This window comes from Sparus aurata, chromosome 11 (assembly GCF_900880675.1).
Source record: "Sparus aurata chromosome 11, fSpaAur1.1, whole genome shotgun sequence".
Lineage (NCBI taxonomy): Eukaryota > Metazoa > Chordata > Actinopteri > Spariformes > Sparidae > Sparus > Sparus aurata.
In genome coordinates, this window is record NC_044197.1 from 18,525,115 (window position 1) to 18,548,151 (window position 23,037).

The following is a 23,037-nucleotide window of genomic DNA, read 5'->3' on the forward strand; positions in this document are numbered from 1 at the left end:
GTTCATATTTTAAAGTTCAGGTGCTGAAAGCAGCGACACGGTGGGAGACGAGCCAGCGCGTCCCGCACAAAAGAATGAATTTATGTCAGCTAAAATCACTACAAGGGGAGGCTGATGAAGGGGGAGGCGGCTGTGTGCTCGTGTGTGTGTTCATCCCCATGACAACAAGGATGAAAACACGCACTTCCTTGCACAGTGAGCCCATATAAGGGGGCCGCTGGGCCGAGGCCTGCCCAACAAAACCTTTAATGTCATAGCTCAGTGACTGCTCTTTGTGAGCAGGGCAGCGCGCTGCGACCCACACAAAAACTCAAAGGCAAAATGGATTAGAATATGAGAGAAAAGATGACTGAATCAAACCCAGTGGATTGGAGGAGATTAGCTGAAGGGATTATGGGAGAAATGACACACTAATTACTTTCTGTTGGGGCAGGGGATGAGTTCGAGGGAGGTGTGCAGTCAGTGGACTCTTTCTGATACTGTCTTCTCTTTATGTGAATTACATTATACTGTAGCACAGGCTGTACAGAAATACTTCTCAAATTAAGGTTCATCAGATTAGTTTTGAATTAGAATTAGTCAATTAAACTATTACACATTGAGGAAGAAACTGTTATAGTTGGAAAGATTTGTGAATCAAACGATTAGTCGATTCATGGCAAACATTTTAGTATTTGATTCATGTTTTTTGTTCAAACAAAAGTGCTGAACATACCCAAACTCCAGCTCTTTTTTTTTTTTTTTTGCTTTATTAGATTTACATCAATGTGCAAAGAATAACGTTTGATTTTAAGACTCATGGTTGTTAGAATAATTACTAAGAAGACGTTACCTTGGGCTTTAGGAAACTAACAGGCATTTTCATTACTACCGGGCGTTGAGAGATCCAGTGATGGAATGTAACTAAGTACATTTTTTTAATCATTTTCTGGTACTTTCTACTTCCACCCCGCTGCATTTTCAGAGGCAAATTTTTTACTCATTACATTAATTCAGTAACTTTAGTTACTTAAGTAACAACATGAGAGAGACAAAATGATTAATCAATGTATTGATAATCTGACTGTTAAAGGAGTTATTTGTAAGAAAAGTAGATTTTTGAGCCTCATTCCCAACTTGATGCTGATGCTTCGGGACTGTAGGATTATTTTTTTTTAAATTGTATTTTTATTTGTTAGTTTGTTTTGTTGACTTTTTTTCCCCCGCACTGTGAAGCTAAATATTATAAGAATGCTATAAATATGGAGAACATAATTTGTAAATTCAAGTAAATGTATGTAAAAACTTACATCCTCACAGAAAAGCTGTCAGATTTTACAGTGTACCAAGGTGTGTAATCCCAACGACAGTGAATCAAATTACAAAGTGACCAAATACTTCAAATATACTGAGAGAATGGATAATCTCAAAAATTAAAATAAAGTAGATACTTCAAGCAGATTTGAGGTTAACACTTATTTCCCCTCACTTGACTTGAAAATTCTGATGAATTGGTTTACTGATTTTTCAACTTTTAAAATGTACAGTGTATCAAGCTAAAGTCAAGACTTAAGATGGCGTATATTTTGAATAATATCTCTCTCTTACAAAAAAGATAACTAGCAGAAAACTTCCATAAAACCTGAATCAATAAAGTTTTTGATCCATTTGAAGTTACTTTCTTACTAAAGAGTTCTATATACGGAATATTCTCTCGCATTCTGAACCTGCAGGTGATCCTTCTGCAGAGTGTTTTGTAATGACTGCTTCTGCATCTTCCCTTTAACCGTTTAAATTTCACAAGACTCAAGGCAAAGCTTTGAATGTCTAGCTGATACTAATTCCTGATCTGATCTTCTGCTGCACTCCAGTCCTTCCTCTTGTATGTGCGAGGAATCCAAACTTAAGTCAACCACTTTAACAAAAACAACAGCAAACCACTCAGAGCGGCCGTCTGACTTTGTGACTGGCCGCATGCTTCTCTCTCGCTGTTAATTATTTGACCAAACTGGAGTCGAGGAGCTTAGAGAACGTCTTGTCTGGAGTTTGCTCTGCTCTCCAGGTCTCCAATTAGCCTAAAAGGACCCCAGGAAGGGCAGCAGAGACAAAGGAGGAGAACGGGGAGCGAGAGGCCAAAAGAAAAACAAAACACAACAATCAACAAGACCTCCTGGCGTCCTTGTCGGGGGAGAACACACACACAGACACACACACGCAGACACACACACCTCCTCCCATCCCCTTACAAACTCTGTGGTGTTTTCAGGGCTCAGGCGGTCACTGTGGAAACCTGGAGCTTCTTTCGTTCATTTCATTCGTTCACTTCCCTTCCTCCCTCCGAACACACTCACACACACTCACATCCCCCCCAAACCCCCAGAGTCCCAACCTCCTCCTCCCGCCCCTCCATTCACGCCCTCCCTTTTTCCTGGGCTAAAACAAAGCACATGGCTGAAAAGGCTCTGAGGTAGGTAAATGTATTCAGTGACACCGGCCGGATGATTCCCTTCTGCGCCAGCCCTGTAACATTTGTTTCAGGCCTTGTCTGAGGGCAGGGACAGCGTGTTGGGCCCTTTGTCCCACGTGCCCTCTGCACAGCCCCGCAGTTAATGGAGGCCTTGTCCCAGGCTGCTGGACCAGAAACCTGCAGCCCCACGAGACGGGCGGACACGCCGACACGGGAAGTGGGAGAAACATGGGAGGCTGAGGAGGGTGAGGGAGCTGCTCAGCTGGTGAGCCCACCTCGGAGGTTTTCACGAGTCCAGCTCTGGTCTCTAAAATGCTCCAACAAGAGGAGAGGAAGGCTTTGAGGGAGGCACTGGAGGATGAAACACTGGTGCATGTGAATGAGCTAAAATACTGAGTGTCTCATCCTCTCCACTCCACTTCACTCCTCTTTCTGTTTCGTCTTATTTTCTCTCTTCACTCCTCCTCTTTACTCCACTCCTTTGCTTCCTCATTTCCTCTCCGTGTCTTTCCTTCCTCCCTTTCTTTTCTTTTCTTGAATTTCCTTTGTAACTTTTCTTTTCCTCTCAGTTCCTTTTCTTTAATTTCTCCCTCTTTCTTTTTGTCTCATCTTCTTTTCTTGTATTTTCCTCTTAGTTGATCTCCTCTCCTCTCCTCTCCTCTCCTCTCCTCTCCTCTCCCTCTGCTGTCCAACATAATAACCCCTAGCCTCCACCCTTCTTCCCGGTCAGTGAGTGACAGGCCGTCCAGCCGAGGGGCCAGGTGCTTGTTGAGTGGGCGAACTTGATCACTTGGGGGTCGGAGGCTGACGTCCCGCTGCTATCTGTCTGAAGAGGGCCCCACGCATTTAGCAGTGAGGGTCTCCACTCTTTCTCTACCGGCCGCTTGAGAGAGCATCTTCAGTCCTGCGTCTCTCTCGCTGGGAGAGGAGTGGGCATTCGGCTGAGAACTAAACCACACTTGACTCTGGTAATCTGCTGAACGGCAGCAGAGCCGGAGCCTCTGCTGATCTAAAGAGGAGTGCAGAGCTGTGGTGGTTTTCACTGATGCCATATCTGTTTGCATGGAACATTTCATCACTGTCAGGGGAGAGTAAAGGCAACCAGAGTTGAGCTGGATAATTAATAACTGGTCGACAAAACCTTGCAGAAGCACGTCTTTGAAGGTCTACAACTTTGTCGCTTCATTACAGTTCTGAGTCTAAATAATAGTGGAAAAAGTAGCAGGTACTCAATGTGTAAAACAATGTGTTCATGTTTGAATTTACAGCAAAACATACTTTTTATATGATATTAAAAATATATATATTTTATAAGATGAATTTATATTGACATGAACAAGCTTTAAATAAATAGTAGTGGAATGGAAGTAACTTTTCTGCATTAAAATGTAAAAAAAATCCCACAACTTTTATTGAATATTTTGTTGTGAACTTACATTATCTCAAATGCTTCTAATGCTGTTTAAAATCACGGAAATCTTTATTGATTTAAGATAACGTTGCATTTCATTGTGTCGCCTGTTGCTCTAACTTCTGAGAAAAGAGTCAGAGGAAATTAGATTTTTAAAACGTTACCATGAGTCATGTCAGATAGCTTTTCATCAGCAATCGTGATGTTTCAAAATGTAGACAACAGCTCCCATGAGTCAGCGCTGCTTCATGTCACCAAACTACATGTATCGTTTTCATTGTTTTGGCTGAGACGCAGAAATTATATATTGTGCTTTTAAAGGGAAGAAAATATTACATTTTACTGGGTAAATCTCTTTTTCAAGAGGGACCTGGCCAAGAGGGCGCAAACAGTGTGACAAAAGTAAACACATACACACATTTGCATTCCAGTGCTGCACACTAAAATGAGAGAATTACAATATGAAGCTGTAGTACAGTACAAGATCAGGAAAAAAAAAAAAAAGAAAAGAAAAATACACACTTATAATGGATAAAAATGGAACAGTGCACACATATTTAGAGGAGATTTAAGAACAAACACACTGATCAAGAGTAAAACCGACCGAATCTGACTCTGACGATTTCAGGTCCTTCTGTAGATTAATAGATCGTGTATACATGTTTATTAGCATGAAGTTGACAGTTTGCTTCATGACATGACTTATCATAAACCTCTTCTGTTACTTTGTGTCATTGATTGAAAATGCACCAACTTTCTGTGGCTGTTAATGAAAACCCCCTTTATACCTCCACGTATATTTTTGTACTTTATCCTGTGACTACTGACCTCTCATCACTATGACAAACTCTTTGGTGAAGTTTTGATTATAAACAACTGAACGAATAGATTTCCCGTGCTCGCTATAATAAGACCACAGAAGATTGTTGAAGCTTTGTGGAAACTGCTAGTCATAATTCAAAGTTTTCTTATGAATCCTCTCTTGCATTGTAATGTCCATCTGCTATGACGCCAAGAATCCTAGGATTCCCACCGGAGCATTTGTGCCTTTGTATGTATGTGTGTGTGTAAGTGTGTGTGTGTGTGTCTGACTCAAAACTCAAATCCACTCCGCTCTCTCTGAGTTCGGCAACAAAATCAGCTCTTGTATTGGGGGCCACCACTACAAACTGTGTATGAGGGGATTAGGGGCTCCTTGACCGCTCCTTCAAACACACACCCAGCATGGCCGCCTCGATTATGACCATTAGATACCCTGAAAATGAGACTGAGATGAAAGGAGGGAACACTGAGGGCTTTTCCCAGGGACGAATTTGACCACACGTCCAGCAAAAATGAATCTATAATCCAAAACCCTACAAAGGCCAGAGGGGAAGCTGTCCTAGAGTGTTGTGCTAGCTTGCTGAGAGAGGCTTTATGTTTCTATTGCCTTCATTGAGCTGGGGAGTGCCATAATAATGATTAGAGACTTTAAAGGCTAGATTAAAGTGAGGACAAGGGCAGCTTAGCATGTGAAGTAATTTTAGGGCAGTTGAGCAGGTTTCTTAATGGGAAAATTCCTGTGAACAACAGTGAAAAGGACACAGGACCCCATCCAGCTGAGGACGGTCTTGTCCTCAGATCAAGCTGGCACTCTGAGCGCGAAAACGAAGATAGAACCATAACATTTGCTCACACATGCACACACAAGCCCCACCAGACACCACACACACACACACACACACAGAGTTTATTGTCTGGGAGAAGCACATTTGTGAGCTGTGTGCTCAGTGTAGCTGCAGGCGGTGCAAGGTGATCTCGTATTATCTGGGCTGCCTTTACTCGGCAGGTGAAAGTGCTGTGGGGCAGAGGGGCTTAATGTAGCTGCTGTCTGTTTAGCGGCTGAGGTGGCGCAGGACACAGGGAGCAGCTGAGAGGCTGAGAGGCCCGCAGCATCATAAGTGACCTGCCTAGGCAGAGGCAACGCTTGCAGGCCAAGGTGTGACCGCACTGCTGCTCCCTGAAGGGTACCTTGACGGAGTAGCAGGGCTTTAAGAAGAAAACTGTTTTAATAGAAAGTTTTGTTTCAGCCCACTGCTTCTATATTTGTACGGTATCACAAGTCTGAATTAGTTTTAGTACGAAGGTTTTTGTATTTCAAAGGAGCTATTCACAGAAATGAAACAGTCAGTATAATTATGTAAGTCAGTATAATATTAATCACTATTGTGTTTTCATTGTTATAGTTTATTTCACTTTTTTTTCAGCATTTGTTGGAATTTTGTGGCAAAGTGGCAACCAAACTGCAACTGATACCTGCTGATATAAGACTGGGAAGATCAGATCAACGCTTTTGCATGAGAACTTGGTCTGGACCAAACTGCATTTAAACAGCCCTTAACAATTTGCCTCTCATCACCCATTTGTACATATACACATACTGACTTTATTAATATGAAAATGGAGTTTTGTGTCTCATTCAATGCCTGTGGACATATGGAGCCAGAGACTGAACCGCCAGCCCTCCGATTAGAGGACGACCCACTCGACCAGCCACAGCTACAGAGAGAGTTCAGCTGAAACGCAAAACTCTCAAATTTTGTCTTGATTTTTATTTTAACCCTCATGTACGTTCACAAGCTTTGAGCAGTGTCTGAAAAGAATTAGATTGTGAATAAAAACAAGGTTTCTTGGAGTCACATCATCAATCTGATGACGCTTCGTCGCTTCTTGCCTCCTTTTTTCTTCACCTGATAGTTACATCAACATCAGAACCAAACCGTAAAATAACTTTTACTCAAACTGACATTCAACTGGAATGAGAAGCACATTTCACAATGACATGAACAAAAAAAAATCCTGATGTAAACCATAAAACTATAACAACCATGTACACTCAACACAAATCAAATCCACATTTTACTTGTATATTTTACTGCCAAGTCTCTCTCACCCCACCCGCAGCCCAGGATTCCCCTTGAATATCCCCTAAATCCCAACTGGAGCTGATAACAAAGCCGTACGGGATGCCAACAAAGCCCCAAGAGATCCTGAAATATCCCACCACCAGCTCCTTCTCCCCCTTCGGGCAGAATAACTCCCTTTCCTGCCAGAATTCCTTGTCTGCTCATCTGAGGCCAGACAATATGTGTAGCAGAGAATGTGAGACTCTGAGCTGAAAGGCCCTCGGGGACATGCGCTCATCACATAGGTTTGAGGATAAAGGGAGACCTGCCGGGAGACGGGAAGGTAACTCAACTCGGCATGGAAAGGAGAGAAGGGACAAGCCATGCAGGGTGTTATAGTGCTGGGGAAAACAAGACCTGGGTTCAGTTACCTCTGCACGTGGCTCCCACACCTCCAGGCTCAGGTGTGTTTTTCTGCCTGTTTACTGAGTGCGTCACCAAGATCTGGGGTCAATTTGCAGCCAATTTGGACAATTCTATACTTGGATTTTGGTCAAACTAAAACAAAAACAAAAGTTTTTGCCAAAGAAAACAATCTGTTTTACAGTCCTTGAATGTTTTATATCTTTGCTTGTCTTTAGTAGCTCAATTATACACCACTGAATTTGTCACTTAATCACCAGAGCAATGTAAGAGCATTTGAGTTTTTCTCCCAGGTGAATCTCAATACTTTTGAGAGAGCATCTAATAAAACTGTGAAAGTCTAGTTCTACTGTTATGCGTGACGAAAAGTTAGACGTTTGGAAGATATATATACACACACACACATATATTCTGTATATACACAAACTGGACTGGTTGTTATCTTTTATCCTTTTCCTCATAGCAGCTTCAAAACAGCCACATAAACACTTTTGTCTCTTTCTTTTTGTTTGCCAAAACTCTTGTGTACCTTTAATAAAGTAAGTTCAGTGTGACTGTAGCCCTTTACTGTTGCTTTTTTTTTTTTTTTTTACTTTTTGGTTTAAGTTTAATTTTTTAACTTGGTCTTGGTCTCTGGATGCGAGAAATAGTCCTTCAAACTGCAACAAATAGTTGCTTTACCTTATTCAACAACTTTAATCTGATAAATAAAAAGTGAACATTTTTTATTAATTTAAAGAGGACTGCATCATGACAGTGTTGCATACATGTATTCATGGTATAATATTAGTTTAACTGCCTCTTAAACATAATTGAAAATCCCCAGATTCAACAGGTGGTGATGATTGTATTACAGCAGCAAACTTTGGTCCAGTTGTCACATCACTTAACTTAGTTAGTTAGTTAGTTAGCAGGCTTTGGGAGTAACGGAATTCATGTCACAGAATTATGTAATTAGGATACAAAAAGCTGTATCTGTATAACGTTACAGAAAATAGATAAAGGTACATTCAGCAGAAAAGGGGATTACTAACTGGATTGCAGTTTTTAAATTAAGAATAATATACTAGTTTATCACCATGCACATACGTGTATAACTCTGGGTTTTGAGAAAAACTTGTGTATTCTACAGAGGAAACTCACATTATTAAGTTTAAATAAAAGTAATGTTCTTTATATTTCTATTCTCTGGTCTTTATTTTCATCTGTTTGGTATCGAGGTAATGCAAAAGTAAGTACAGTACTTTAATATTATGATACTTAGATTATGTTACAGACTACATTTTTAACAGGTAATCAGTAGCTGTATCAGAATACATATTTACAGTAACCCTCCCAACCCAGGTTAGTTAGTTGATTATGTTTTCAGAATCTCAGAAACCACCACAATGTTACAATTTCAATCAAAGACAGACATTTAACGACAAAGCGCTTCATCACCAACAATTAAGAACATAAATGAACCAAAATGAAAGTGACATAAAACACCTAATATCAGCAGGATTTGTTTAAAAACAGCCAAACTCCATCTAAATTCAGATGTAGTTTTAAACCAATGAGCTCCTGTAAAAACATATTTTTGGTTACAAATGTGGTAAGGTGCAATGCTGACCAACTATTACTTTTATGTATTTATTTTTATATTTGTATGCACATATTGCTATAATTATTGATATTTTAAACTTTTTTTAAATAATGTGAATAGTTCTTTTTCTTGTTTAAATTTCTAGTTTTGGTTTTCAATAAAGTTGTGAAGGTGTGAACTCGAGTTTTCTCTCTACCTATAAATGTCAATAAAAATATATTTATTTATCATTTCCTCTGAATAAAATTGTGTTTATAATTTGGGGGCTGTAATATACAGTGTGGCTCAGAAGTGATCCTGCTGCTTCACAGTAGGATGGAGCAGGGGGTGCTGTTCATACCTCCACCACTAGAGGGAGGTGTTGGCCCTAAATGCTGACTGAAACAGAGGCAGGATCAAAGAAAGCTTCCTGTCAAACAGAGAAGTGTGGAGCTGACAGCATATTACTTTGGGTACGGATGAATGTAAGGAATGAAACATTCAAACAAAAACTCATGAAAAGATTTTTCTACGATATAAGATCAGCAGCACGTGCTCTAAATGAATGATGTGAATGATCCTTGTTGACATTTCAGCTTAAAATTAAAGCGTTTTGTAGACTTGTGAGCTGCTTTCAAAGGTTAATTTTGTGAATTTGTTTGCTCTTAAGACATCTGTCAATTTCACATATAATATTTCGTTTTCTTTAGCAAACGTTAGCCAAACTCACAAGTCCTGTTTGAAAGCCCCTTTAGCTGTTTGCTAACACTGTAGCTGACTCACCACTTTACCAGTAAAAATGTAATTTCACTTTTTTCTCATATGTTTCTGCCCTCCAGCTATCATTAGCTATGTGTCTGTGCGCCACGGATGCTCCTTCTGCTGTCAGTTCACAGATGAGGACCATCATCAAAGTGTGGGTCTCCTCTTTGAGGGAGCTACACCCTTCAGAAGTAAGGAGGCCTGTGTTTGCTCCAGGGATTACATTACCACACCAGAGGCCTGCCAGACAGACGTCACCACCCAAGGTAAAGCCTCCTGCGCCTGATGGGTGCACTGGATGGTTCAAGATAGGTCCAGGGACTTCATGGTGTGTCCCTCTGTCCTTCTGGGGACTATGTTGACTCAGATGGGACGAGTAAACTGAACCAGGGTGAAGCCATGTGGCCGCTCTATTCTCATGGAGCCCCAGCCCAGTGGATTAGGCTAATGCTGGCCCATGAGGTGGGGGTGTTGCGGTGCGGCCTTTCCTGACAGGAGGTGATGGATTAGGGCTTTGTCAGGGCCCATGTCGGCCTGAGGGACCCAGTGATGAAGGAAGGAGGCAGGCAGAGGGGAGATCAGGGCCCGGGGACAGCCCAATCCAAGGATCAGGAACATGTTGACAAGGGATTATCCTGTTTGGTGTGTTGCTTCAGGAGTTGAGGTCTCTGAGAGATAGACAGCAAGTGTACAATCACTGGATGATAATGTGAGTGGTGTGGAGACCTTACACTGGTGGCATGTGAGGGGAAGTGACTGATGGCACAGATGGTGGTCAGAACAGGCAGATACTTTGAGAAGATTCCTCTAATGACGTGCTACAGCCGTACAAAGATCTGTGCATGTCCCCTATGAGCCTTTTATGATAGGGCTTCAACTAACAATTGTTTACATTGTCGATGAATCTGTCAGTTATCCATTAGTTGTTTGGTCTGTAAAATGTCAGATGATGGTGAACAGACCATGTCTTCAAATGTCAGTTTACTGTCATAGAGCATTAAAGAAACCCGGGGGGGAAAAAATCACATTTAAGAATCTAGAATGAGATAATTCAGACTTTGCTTCTCTTAAAAATGACTCCAACCAATGAACTGATTATTGAAAGCGTTGACAACTAGCTGATCAATTGATTAATCGTTGCAGTTCCACTTCATGACAGAGGAAGCTGCATGTCAACCGACTGCTCAAGTTTCTCCCTTTTCTGACATGAAAATCAATAAAATCAGCTGCCGTCGTCACTTTTGCTTCCATTGGCACATGTTCCTAGAACTGCTGATTTAACAGCAGCCATAAATCCTCGCACATGAACGGAGATCGCGTTACAGTAAGCGTTGGCGATAGCACCCCTTCCCTGGAAACGGCGGTGGCATGATATTCGCCTCCTCCGTGGAAATGTGAAAACCAGATTGCGTCTTTTTATGGGTTCCCTTTGAAATCCTGCACACTTGACCCTCCCTCGGCTGTGATTTTACTGCGTGCTCTGGTTTATTTCTGGAAACCTCCTACGCCCCTCAGCTTGTTTAAGACGCCTGCCTGAGTGTGCCTTGTGTTTACTTTGCCAGTTAGGACAAACAGTAAAGTTAGGTGATTAAGCATTTGCATGAGGAGCGAAACCACGCGGAACATTTTGGAGGGAAGCCTGTCAGTCCACAGTTGTTGATGCTCATAGTGTAGAGGGGGTCTTGGGGAGAGAAGAAATTACCAACGCTTGGCAATATCAACCACTGGCACTGTCTCCACATCTGGGCTTTGTCTGAAGCGATTAAATGTGAAGAAAGCGTTTCGCTCTGTGATGTTACCGTAAAACGATATTTGCCATGAGAGCTTTAAATCCTCGAGATTAGAAACATGAAATAATTCTCCGTGGAGGTCAGATATTTGTCATTTAACACTGAAATGTATCGCTTTGAATGCGCTCCTCAGAGGATGGATTTGCAGTGAGGTCACGCTGCGTGCATCTGGAGCACAAATGATTTGTTTGACATATTCAGATGATGAGGAAGGGAGGGAGAAACAGCGGAGAGTGAGACATGATTGTGAGAGATAGTGACTGACATGTGGCAAGGAGGCACTGATCTGTCTCTTGACGAACTTGGCGCCTCACCACGCTCCGTGTGTCAGAACCTGGCACCCTCCCGGTGTCAGGCGTGGGTGGCCTCCTGACAAGCCTTTGAATGTGTGTGTCACGTCCGTCTGGGCTGAAACCGCTCCTGAACACACACCCACGTAATGACACTGACACGCTGCCATCAGGCCCGCCACCAAGCCCAGACAGAGTCCCTGGCAAACAAGACCTTTATCTCCTCACTCCTCCTCTACGGATTTCTCTCAAACTCCTGTTGCTTCCTCTCTCTTCGAGTCTATCACTCGTTGGTTGAGTTACAACCACAGCCATTAACTAGCAATTTGGGCCTGAATTATTATATTTAATGTAATTATGACCAAGAGAAACAGAAAGAGCACCTTGGGAGCGGGCCCAGCTCTTGGACTCATCTGACAATGAACCCTGCGCTGTAAATTGTAAGGACCTCTGCGGATGTCAGTGAGGAGAGTGCCAGCCAGTCCTACACAGGCGTCACTCATAGACCCCACTCTGTAATTGCCTGCTTGCTGGAGCTGCTGTGTAATTTTTGACGTGGCTCTGTGGCGGTGACGCTGCTGACAGAGTAAGGGACCGGAGATTTAATGCCCAGTCTCAACTTTCTCCCGAGCTTCTGACTCTCTCTTTCTGCTTCATTGGTGAACTTTTTTTTTTTTTTTTTTCTGGCTTCAATTACTTCTTGCAAGGCTGAATTGAGAGGCTGCCCGGGTCACTGGAAGAAGGGCACAGTCTGGTAGGGCTGCTTGACCGCGGAAAAACTCATAATCAGGATCATTTTGGTCAAGCTTGAGATCGTGTTTTTTTTTTTTTTTTTTTGTCGCTTTTAAAGCATCATGCATTCACTGAACTTTTCAAAAATTGTGTCCACAACACAGTTTTTTTTTTTTGCAATTCAAACTGAAAAACAAAAAACAAATGTCTCATATTAATTATATGGTCACTAGAATGGCACTACGTAGAGTGCATACCTCCGCCAAGGTCTCTTTTGTACCCACTTACCAACCAGCTAAATTAGCCAGATTTCTTTGATCAGAATCTATGCATTATTCTCTGAGAAATCGTTTTGCGACAACAGAAATGTCGCAAAAGGCCCTTGAACATCTCACAATGTGGATCCATCTATCTGAATATGCACCAAAAGGTTATGGGGTCTATTCTGGGCTCAGACCCACCCTCCATCTAAGTTTTGTAGTTTTAGTGCAATCCTGCTGACAAACCAACCAACCAACAAATGTACATAGCTGAAAACATAACCTCCTCGCTGTAGGTAATAATATAATACAGTTGTATAATATATAATACAGTATATTAAGACAACATAGTAATCTGTGATGTTCAAAGGGACTCTGTGGAACTTCTGTAATGTGCTGGAAGCCTGTTGTTAGTATATGTTAATGGATGAGACTCTCGAGAACATAATTAAAGTCACACCCTTTGGAGTGTTGCAGAAAATCTGAGACCTTCACAAAGAAATCCACAGTCCAACAGCATTAACAACTTTAACAAATCGTCCACAGGCTTGTATTGGCAGGCGAGAGAGATGGGAAAGATCAAATTTGTCATGTCCCATTGCAACCCGCTCACATATGGCCAATAAAAAAGTGATTAATGCATGAAAATTTCTACAAACTGTTACACAGAGTCCCTTTCATATGATATTGTTATGTATTTGATATATATATTTAATGTGAGAAAGGATTGCTGAAATGCAACTCTCCTCTCCTTTTTGGCCAGTCTGAGCACCAGTACCGTAAAACCACAGACAGACACGCATCAAAACCCAAGCAGCGGCTGGCTCCACTGGGTTTTTCCCGAATGACGGCTCACTTGACTGCCGTGAGTTGAACTGAACTCGCCTTAGTCGAGGCTGAGAGTGAGTTTGGGCTTTAAGGAATGGGAGAAAGTGTAGAGCCTGATCAATACCCGGTTCTTTGGGCTGTGGAAAAATGCACCAATTCTTTGCAATGATCCCTCAAATGTGGTTATCAAACGAGGGCAGGATATTTTATTAGATTATATTTTACTACTATTTCATTGACTGTAATGACAAACGTGCTTGTTTCCTAGCAAACCAGGCTAGCCGATATTATCAGTCAGGCTCTAGACGAGAGATTCATTGTGATACAATAAAAGTTTTTTATCTCAGTATTTTGTTTTCAGGATCATTCAAAGCCAAAACCCTAATTAAATAATAGAAATCAAACAGTCGCACAGTCCTGCAGCCTGAGATTTAAAGCTACTGTATTGTCGGTTGTAAAGCTGGATGTACGCCCGGCAGATACTCTGCACACAACCCGTTGTTTTTGCTGCAGAAAGCACTACCAAGATCCCTTTTATTCAGTGGGAAATCTGGAGCGATGTCATTCATATTCACCGAGGAAGGCTGCGTGGCTCCACAGAACAGATGTCCGTCCATTTGCTGACACACTACATATTCATTCCTGTGCATTCCTGCAGGTGTGTTTGTAGGTGGTGATCTCCCTGTGATGCACCCACTCAGTATAAAGAGTGGGAGGAGGAAGGGGAGGAGGAGGAGGGAGGCTGAGTCTTTAGTGACAATAGCCCCGCTCTACATGCTCTCCGTGGGTGTGGGTGGGGGGGCATTTAAAGGCCATTTAGCCCCTGGCCAGACCCCCCGAAGACGCCCCCACATTCTGGGGATGACTACCTGCCCAGGAGTTCTCTCTCTGCCCATCTGTTCCCTCTAGAGGCCACAGAGCTCCTGGAGAGGCTGCAGGCTCCCCCCTCCACACACACACACACACACACACACACACACACACACACACACACACACACACACCAATGGGTGATTGCTGACTCAGCTTTGCATCAGGCTGACAGTGCGAAGAGAGCCAGGCGGGGGGTAAAGAGTGTGTGAGCGGACAGTGCCTATGTGTAGGAGGGTGTAGGCTGCTGTTGTCGGAGAATGTGTCGGCGTGTGTTTGTGTGCGTGGGAGTTACTGTGTGGGTGATTGAGCATTCATTAGTGTTGATGGATGTGTGTGCGTGGGTGCTTGTGGGAGTGGATGGACACATATGTAGGTGGTGGAGGGTGTGTGTGGGTTTGTGTGTAGGAGGAATTCAGGGGGTGGATGTGGGTGTTTGACTGTGGGTGTTTGTGGTATAATGATATATAGTATATATATATATATATGTATATATATATATATATTCCTGATATACTGATTTAAATGTATATAACATTTGATAATAATTAACCAACTAAATTACCAGAATAAATGTTGGCATTATACATTTCTGCAAACCAAGGAATTAATCCTCGTGTTTCTTTACATTTCAGTTCTACCTTTTTTTGACAACGCTATACTTAAGTTCTAGATAAGTTAAGATGGAAATTTTTTTTTTGGTTTAGGGGTAGGAAAAGTTATTATTTTGGATTCAAATAGCTAGTTTTATTGACAAACATGACTGGAAAACACTCAACATTTCGTCCAAAATATCCGTTTTCGTTGCCATAAAGAAGGCTGCAAAATGTCCCGACAGTTACCAAAGTATTGATGACTCTGCTGATTGTTTCCATGTTTGTGCTAGTGGTTGAGTCTGAGCACAGCATCAAAGAGGCTTTGTCTCTTGCTTCCACGCCACCACCATCCCCTCCTCATCCTCTTCACGAAAATGTAATCAGATCATAATAATATACGTATTGTAGACGGATGGATGTAATACATATGAAACATAAGAATCTAATGTATCTGTGGTTTGCAGAACAGTACGATACCAACAATTTGTTCTGGTGACTGGGCTGCTTTTACATTATAACATTCTTTTTTTAAAGCTGTTGGATTAATAGAAATATAGACAATGTTTTAATACATTACAGTGCTCTATATTATGATATACTGCTGTCTTTGGCAACATATTATTCTATGAAAAAACCTGCAAAATAATGTCCTTTTAAAAGCTGGTAGCTACAATTCTATATTTTGTGTCTAGGCCAATTTTTCATCTGATTGGAATAAATAGTTAGCTCCGGGATATTTTTGTCTAAGATGATCCTTTCATGAAAATTTGATGCCAGCATGTGGGTGTGTTTTCTCAACAACATGCCCTTGTTTCTTGCAGCAAGGCAGCAGTTTGTAGCCTTATACCCATAAGCGGGACTGTAGGAGCGGGGCACAATGTGACCTTCATCCCAGCGTGCTCAGCCCATTAGTCCAATTTACTCAGCTGTCAAACTCCGAATTCACACTCTCATCCATTCTGAGAGCAGGAGGTTAAAAGAAGAAAGGCATTCTGCATTCCATCCAGACTCTTGGTTTTAAACCTTGCAGTCTTTGCACAGAAACTTGCTGAATAAACCTTCCTCTCTGTCCAGCAGTGAGAAACCAAACCTCACCCCCCCTTCCCTCGGTGGGAGGATGACTGTAGATGAGTTAGCTAAACACTTTCTGGCAAGCAGGCACGCCGCCGGCTGCACACACGAGGCCTGCAGGCGTGGGAAAGACCTGACTCTGATAATAAGCAGCATTTGGCCCTTCTAACCTCTGCAGGCTTTGGCTCGGGCTAGTTGTCTCTTTCTCGCTCACTTGTTTTCTCTCTGTGAGTGGAGGAGTCACAGGACGGGAGGTCAGCCAGGGAGAGGCCCACAGCTGCGGCTGCGAGGTCTCGGCGTGTTTATTTGGGCAAACCCAACCAAAATAAGCTCAATCCAGGCATTGCTCCTGAGGACTGGGGCCACCACCGCTGCGGTGCTTTTCATCCTAACAATGGGGAAAGTGCTCTGACCGAGGAGGGTGCCGTGCGGCACGGTTTACCGTAGAACAGCTGCCTCATCTGTGGGGGAGGAAGTGCACTGCAGATATGGACAGGATAGACGGTTCATGTTCCCACACCTACTCCTGTTGTACGGTTGTTCACCCGTGCTCAGCGGTCAGTGAATGAGTTCCTTTGTTTAACATGAGAAATTCTGCAGTACAGTGTTCGATATTTACATGAAATATGTTACATGCGACGTACAATGTGAATACACAGAGCTAAATTTGTCCCCAAGGGACAAATAAAGTATTTTGCACTGAATTTATCTGAAGGATTAAAATCATTGAAAACAATGTGTGATGATGATGTGTATGTGTCATGACCCCCTTGGTAGCCTGGGTGATATCAAAGTCCTTTTAGAGAGTCAGAACTGCACTTTTAGTGTTCACCCAGACATAAAGACTGCATGTGTAGCATCACCAGTCAAGTCTGATATATAGCACTTGAAAAGTTTGGTGAATCCGCCCCAAAATAAGGTTTAAGGCACCTTTTTTCCCACAGGTTATACTTGTATTGTGCATGCACACAGTTTCACGACACAAACCGTGACGTGCTGTCGTCAGCTCATCCTACCAGAGCACTTGAGCAAATGCAACTTTAATGTCTAATCTTTGAATAACCTCACCTTTCTTGGTAATCGTGTGCATTAGTGGGATATTCTTTGTTCCCATGCCTATTAGAAGTCCATCTGCGATTGCACAAAATCCGCAACCGCCATCTCTGGTATTGCAGGCTTTTCTATTCGAAATGCCTTATGTGGTCTTCCTCTTTCTTTTAATGTCTCTGCCTACATGCCTTGAAATAATGTCACAATATTTTTAGGCTATATCGCGATGTGCAAGATATATCTGTTTTCGAAATCTCCTCTAAAGAACTCAATAAAAGCTATGACTGGGTGACAAAATTAAATATCACCATATTTTCTACCAAATACGTCTATTTTATTGACTGAACGTGAAGAAATAACAGTTTTGACGTTGTGTTATGGTGCCCCTCGCCATCAGCATTCCCAACTCTGTCCTCCCTGTCGTGGACCTGTGAACTTCCGGCTCCCCAGTTGTCCAAAGCTCCTGTGCTAGCAGTGAAAACAACACCAACACTCCACCAGTGCTCCACGTTCCCAGTTCGGACCACTAGCTGCACCGCTAACGGAGCTTACTAGCTAACTTAAGCCTCAGCTCTGTTGATGTGCTATCCTCTATTTCAGTGGGATTCCAACAGGTGGCCAATAGTTCTGCATGCACCTTTAACACTATCAGAGTTTCGATAAATAATGATCAGTAATGTGGATATGATGACTAAGTGGGTAACAGCAAGTATGAGAACAGTTAAACTAGTCTGGTAAGTGGAAAATGACTTTTACTGAGTGCGTACTTTACGGCAATGCAACCTTTAAAACAAGGAAAACACAACAGCTATACCTATCAAGATATAACGATAATCAAAATCTAAGACTATATATAGTTTAATAACACAATAATGACATAATATCAATACATTGCCCAGCCTTACCTCTTGCCGTTCTGTAAAGCTCCAGTTGGAATGGCTGATTCATTGATAATGACTGAAGCAAAATAAACAAGCACAGTCGTCCTGTTATTTCATTGAACCTTTCTTTATGAGAAAATAAGCGGTTTAAACAATGTGACAGTCTGTTTTTGCAGAGTGTAATTATAGGTGTGACTCCTCATTGAGTTAATAGCTGGTATAACATAAACCACATTTAAAGGGCCACAAAATGCGTGAGGTCACAACAATGCCTCTGATTTGGTGACCTGCTCTGCTATCACTCAGGTGATCTAAATTGAGGGTCAACAGTCCTTTTATATGCAGAATAACAACGTCCCCATCCTGCTTTACTCATCAAACGGTCCTGCACTGACCCAACCCATTAAAAGGGTCATCTAGCCCTCTGCAAAGGTGCACAGGTGTGCCCCAGGCCTCGATCGTCCCAATGACTGACAGCTGCCCGCCCACTGCTCCCTCTAGCCGCCAGTCATTCCTTTCAGCCTGAGCCGCCTCCTCCTCCCCGCTACAGCTCTGCTCATCTGTTATGGGCTGTAAAAACTGACAGATGATTAGCTGCTCTGCTTATCTTGTTTGCCCCACCCACTCCGTCCATGCTGTGAAAGTCATCATCTGGCTGTTTACCTGTGGTTTGCTATGTGTCCTACCTGGCCCATGCCCGAGGCCTTACTTTACCTCAACATACCTCTTCTTTCTGACCTCTCCACAACCTCTGCAGAACTTTCAAACTAAAGCCTTCCTTCATCTACAGCCCCCTTGTGCCCCTCCTTACATAGCCTCCTGTCGGTCAGTCAGCACCCTTGGTAATACCCCGGATGTGTTTGCCTGATGAGGCCCCACTTGGCGCTCAAAGTGGGGGAACTGCATGGGGCCACAAAGAAGGACACGTGTCAGCGGAGCAGACAGACAAAGCAGGTGCTGTAGCCGGGGCTCGAGGAGGGGCAGCTGTCCATCAGACCTGCTGCACCCAAACACTGACTTTACATTACATATGGCCTCTAGATCAGGGCCTGACTGATTGACAGCAAGGCTGGTGGTCGTTGAAGTCAACACTCCTGACCTTAAACTGACCATAACTTCACTGACAAAATTGCTAAAATATCATTCTGGTGTTCTTTGATCCTTCAAAGCTACTTTGAAGGAACAATGAGTAGATTTTTGTCCTCTCTAAACACAAATTAACCTAAAAATGTGTTACAATATAATTCATCAGAAATTTGCCCCCTCTAGGTGTCAACCTTGTTGTAACTTGTTTTCCTCTAATAGCTGTCTCAAGAAGTTTATTTTATTCATATTTCATCATTCACAAAGTGTAACTCGCGGCTGTTGCAAGCAACAGATGCCAGCATACAGCCTCTGCCACATCTGTCACCTCTCATCTTCCCCCGGCTTGTGCCGCTACTTGCAGGATACAACCGGCCACCTCCAGAGGGCCCCGATTCTTAACCATTACCCCCCACCTCCGTTCAAATTAAAATGCAAAACTGCAGACAGCCCTATGAGATTCCTCGACATAATTTGCTGTCCTCCCCCTCCCCTAACCGCAGCTCCCTTAAAGCGTCACTCTGAGGTCTGACAGCAAGTGGGTGACTTCTGACAGGTCGCATTGATCTCCTGGCTGGGAAAGAAGTCGGCTTGACAATGGAGAACATGTGTCCGTTTTGGGACAAGCCTTAACTTGTCTGACCCCCTCATTTGGGATGCGCCCACAGAAAAGCCATCCTTTGGTTAAAGAAAACAATTTCATCTGCTCAGACAGGAGTTTGGTCTCTCTCTTGGTCTGACTTGTTTGATGTAAAGGAGACACGACTGTATTTTGTTTTTCCCTCTCGTAATGAACAGAAACATTCGTCTTTGATTTAGCGATCTTCATTGTTGCACACTCTCTGCTTGGCGGGTTGTGTCTGTAGGTTAGATTCAGGGCTTTTCTGGGGGTTCCTTTAAAGCGGCAGCAGGGAGAAATGTGTTATTGTCTGTGTGCGATTAGGTAGTTCATGTTCCATGTGAACATTAAATAAGAGCCAGCCCACTTCTGAAATGTCTTTGATAGATGATATGAATCGCTGAATTCCTTTATAGAGCTTTGAAATGGCTCATGCTGATGGCATTAATAACCGGGATCATAATGGAGACATGGCTGAGGAGGAGGATGGTTTAGTTTATGTTTGGCTGCGGCGGACGATTCCTTCAGAAGGATTGTTGCTGTATTACACATTAAATTGATTGTTGGAAGACCGGCTTTACACTGTGATGTGCAGGGCTCTGCGTGCCTTGGACACAATTGGCTTCAGCACAGGATGAATTGGCCCTATCTGTCCCAGGCCTGCTTGTACATGTGTGAGAGAGGAAGAACTGATTCCCCCTCGACAAAAACGTGCACCGGGCGATCTGGCAGGTAGAACGCGTGCAGCAGCAGCTTGAAGTGTTTTTGCACTCATGGCAACCTGCAGTATTTTTTCTGTATATGTTTTACATGAATGCAACAGTGTAACGTGTGGGGATGAGATTAAAAGTATGAGCTGCTTACATTGTTTTACGGTAGATGGAAAAAAATTCTACGTCCAACTGTGTCACCCGGCCCAGAGAACTCCCTCACTAGCGGCCAAACACAATGCTACAACGGTACAGGGCTCGGGAGTTTTATTGCCTAGGATGTCGTGTTCTTTTCTCTTATATGTTCACCACTGTGAGAAAAAGATGCCAAATTTATAGAGCTTATTAAACACCGCTGGATATTCAGGTGGAACAGCTGGCCGTAAGTACTGTGCCCTTTCAGTCTCTGAGTGGAGGATCGTGACATTGATTGCGTCTCAGTTTTGACTTGAAGCGTGCACGCGCTCTTGACAGCAGGGTTAAATGGGTCACACCTACTCATCAGGGTAGACGTCTGAGAAGTACTTGCTAAAATTGTCACTCATTGCTGCAAGATAAAAAGGTGATGAAGTCATCCACGACAGTCACTGCCAGACTGTTTCTATTCTCACTCACCGGCTTCATTCTCCAAATTGTGGCTTCCCATATGTAACGTTTGGATGACTATTGATCAAAATATCGCTGCATATGTTGCGCACAAGTCTGATGAGAATTATGGTCAACACGGTGTAATCCGTCTTATAGCTGGGGGGTGTTTTCACAAGAAAGCCTTCAGTCTGAGTCATCGAAGCGTGTTGGTATGTTCACTGCAATCCAAATCTTTACAGTTGGTTCACCCGACCTGAGTCTGCAGACATAAAGTTGATTTATTAATGATTTACAGGTCCATTTTTTACCAAATTGAAATATTCTCATCTGCCAACCTTCTCAAGCAGTGATGTGAGCACAGAACCAGCCAGAGAGAGAGGCATGTTGAAAGCCTTTTGATATATATCTGTTAATTATAACCATTGTAATAAACGTAACATTCAGTGATTTTATACGTATTTTTTTTTATATTTGCATATTTGGTTTTATTGCATCCATAAAGCGGTTTATCCATTTCCAGTGATAACACAAGATTCTTTTGTACAAAACATCATTAGTCCCTTCACCAGTAGTAGGGTTACTTAATCCAACAGATGAATGAGTCTGCGTTGTGATATTTATCGGAATAGATTTTACATCAGTTAGTCACATGCCTGCCTGTGTGTGCTCTTCCTATTTTGCAAAATCTTAAGTGGCTGCAGTGATCAGTCGATTAATTGATTCGCTGATCGAAAGAAAACTATTTGCCAACTATTTTAATAATCCAGTAATTGTTTTCAGTAATTTTTTAGCCAGAAATGTCAAACATTTGCTGGTTCCAGCATCTTAGTTATAAGGATTTTCTGCTTTTATGTGCTTTATAATAATAAATGAAGAGTCTTTGAGTTTTGGACAAAAGAAGCAGTTTGAAGATGTCACTTTGGTCTCTGGGAAATGTTGATGATCTTTTTTTACAACAACGTTTTAGAGACTAATCGTGGGAAGAATTAGCAGATTAATCGATAATCAAAGAAGTCTTCTGTAACATCCGTACTGTTAATATTTGTAACATGTATAAATCATTAAGCTCAAACGCTCTCAAACATTATCAGATGTGTAGTTCGTGCTCTGCTGTAGCTGCAGTTATTTAGTAATTCTCATGGCGATAATGGGATGTAAGTGTCGTCTACGTGACAATAGAGCCCCGACAATTAGATTTTCGTACGTATCACTGGCAGTCTCGTGTCTTGTTTTCAAACTTCTTAAAGTCTGTGGATGTCAGACGTGACACTGCTCTTTCTGTGGAAATATGCACGAAAACAATATTTTGAGTCATCTCATCTTTTAAGAGACCGCACTTAATTGACGACATCCCTCCTTGCGTCACTCACGACACCACAAGCTGAAGTGTGGTGAGTGTGAGTGCGTGTGAAAAAAGACAGCAAGTGTTCTAGTGAGGAGTAGGAGGGAATTTGCGTTCTGATTAATGCATCACAGCTCGGGCGACACGCCAAGCAGCATGTGTTGAGAGCGCCAATAAGACTTAATGTATTTCTGTGGTTTGCCATTTCCATGGTTACTCTCCAAAAAATACGCTCGTTTCAGTTTCGAGATGTAATTTAATGCCGTTATTATTTTCATAATTTCAGTGTTCTTGCTTAGATCTATTTTGTTTTCAGGCTGCAAAAAAAACACAACATCTTAATTTTTTAAGCGAATCTTGAACCGCCGCTCTTGACCTCATGTTAAATCTGTGACCTCTGATAACAAGAACACATTAACTAGTCATTGTCTGATGTTCAGCTCCGTTTAGAGCCCCGGGGTCACAGGCAAAAATCAATACTTTGTTTTTTTGTCGGCCACTATCTCCATGAGCAGAAGCTTCTAATTAGTCAGGGACAGAGTGCATCATTGATGCTGCTTTTCCAGCATAAAAAGAAGGAGGAGTGGGAAACAGGTTTATGGATGTTTTATGGCCCAGATGAGAATTAATGCATCCCTCTGTACTCGTTAGTGCCCTCTGTCCTGACTTTGTTGTATACTATTACTCCTCCGTCTTGTCTGTTGTCTGACAAATGTCCAACACAGAAGTCTAGTATTTCAAGCTCACCTGTGAGATATCACTTGGGCATTTGAGGTGCTCATATTTACAAGAGCTTTCTCTTGAAAAATCATCTTGGCTCACAGAGATATTCTAGC